Source organism: Lynx rufus, unplaced genomic scaffold, assembly GCF_022079265.1.
Source record: "Lynx rufus isolate CCGP_SWC_20201006 ecotype Redwood Valley unplaced genomic scaffold, mLynRuf1.p SCAF_11, whole genome shotgun sequence".
NCBI lineage: Eukaryota > Metazoa > Chordata > Mammalia > Carnivora > Felidae > Lynx > Lynx rufus.
The window spans coordinates 21248512-21250710 of NW_025814825.1; positions in this window are offsets into that span (position 1 = coordinate 21248512).

The window sequence follows — 2199 nt, forward strand, 5'->3', positions numbered from 1 at the left end:
TTTTTTTTTTCTTTTCTTTCTTTCTTTCATTTTTTTTTTAAAGTTTATTTATTTATTTATTTTTGAAAGAGAGAGAGAGAGAGAGAGAGAGAGAGAGAGAGAGAATCCCAAGCAGGGTTTTCACTGTCAGCATGGAGCCTGATGCGGGGCTTGAACACGTGAACCGTGAGATCATGACCTGAGCTGAAGTCGGAGGCTTAACCAACTGAGCCACCCAGGAGCCCCAGGGTAGTTCTATTTTTAACTTTTTGCGGAACCTCCATACTGTTTTCCGCAGTGGCTGCACCAGTTTGCGTTCCCACCAACAGGGCATGAGATTTCCTAGTTCTCCATGTTTTCTCCAACACTTGCTGTTTCTTGTGTTTGGACCAATAATGTCTTTATTAAATGTTGATATTAGTGCCTTCTTTGTTTTTATTTAAACACTTTATATACAGGGGCGCCTGGGTGGCGCAGTCGGTTAAGCGTCCGACTTCAGCCAGGTCACGATCTCGCGGTCCGTGGGTTCGAGCCCCGCGTCAGGCTCTGGGCTGATGGCTCGGAGCCTGGAGCCTGTTTCCGATTCTGTGTCTCCCTCTCTCTCTGCCCCTCCCCCGTTCATGCTCTGTCTCTCTCTGTCCCAAAAATAAATAAACGTTGAAAAAAAAATTTTTTTAAACACTTTATATACAGCAGAGACCTATGTTAATGACTTCCTAAAATTTTACTCCCCGTCTCTCTCCCAATATGCAACTCTTATTAAATTCAATGTGTATCTTGCTTATATCTTTTCCATACTACAATATATATTTTTTAGGCACTATGTTGCTTAATCATTATATGAATGACATTATACTGTATGTAACTGAAGTTAATTTAATTTTGTGGTTCTGTATTTTTAAAAGACACATATCTGTGTTGTTCAAATATATTTTTCTTGCTATAGAGTATTACATTTTAAAACATATCAAGATTTATTTGTCTGGTTTCCTTTATTGGGTATTTATGTTATTTCCAATTTTTCATATTCTGAACAGTGTTAAATTGGAACAATATTTTCTGGTTCAGTTTTCTTTGAACACGTGTGAAAGAGATTCTGTAAGTTATGCACCTGAAGTGCTATTCCTTAGTATTAATGTACAGCATTTTCAACTTAACATTATCAAAGATCTTCAAAGTGGTTGTATCGGTACCTTCTACCATCAGCAATTTGTAACAATTAATGTTGCTCCATATCCTTTCCAACACTTGCCTCATCAGGCTTTTTAAAAAAAAATTTTTTTTTAATGTTTATTTATTTCTGAGAGATAGAGACAAGTGTGAGCGGAGGAGGGGCAGAAAGAAGGAGACACAGAATCAGAAGCAGGCTCCAGTCTCTGAGCTTTCAGTGCAGAGCCTGACACGGGGCCCGAACCCACGAACCGTGAGATCCTGGCCTGAGCTGAAGTCAGATGCTTAACTGACTGAGCCACCCAGGTGCCCCGCTTCATCAGACTTTTTACAAAATTCTTTCCAATGGTGTAGGAGTGAAATGATAGTTCATTCTTGTTTTTATATGCTTGTGTCTAATTAGTGATAAAGTTAAGTATCTTTGTCAGTTTACTATTTGTGTTTCCTCTTCCGTGAAATGTCTGTTCGTATCAATAATGTGACAGGAATGTGTTAAGCTGGAAGCAACAGAAAACCTAATCACCAGGGACTTCTGTAAGTAGGGTTGCTTTTCCACCTAACCAAAAAATCTAGAAGTAGGCAGACCTGAAGCGGGCTATTTGCTCTGTGATGTTATTAATGTTGCTGGCACTTCTTTCTTGATCTTCAGATGGTGGCTTAGTAATTTGGGTCTTCAGATGGTTATAGTGCTTTTTAACACCACATCTGTGTTTCAGTCACGAAGAATAGGGGGAAGGAAGACTGGGTGTTAGGGTTCCATGGGGGGCTCAGTCAGTCAAGCGTCTGGCTCTTGGTTCCAGCTCAGGTCACGATCTCACAGTTTCGTGAGTTCGAGCCCTATGTGGGGCTCTGCACTGACAGCGCAGAGCCTGCTTGGGATTCTCTCTCTCTCTCTCTCTCTCTCTGCCCCTCCCTGTTCACACTGTCTCTCTCAAAATAAATAAATAAACTTAAAAAAAAAAAAGAGAGAGAAAGACTGGGTGATATTTGTATCAGGATAGCAAACACTTGACACAGCTCTTTCATTACCTTTTACTTATAATAATTGGC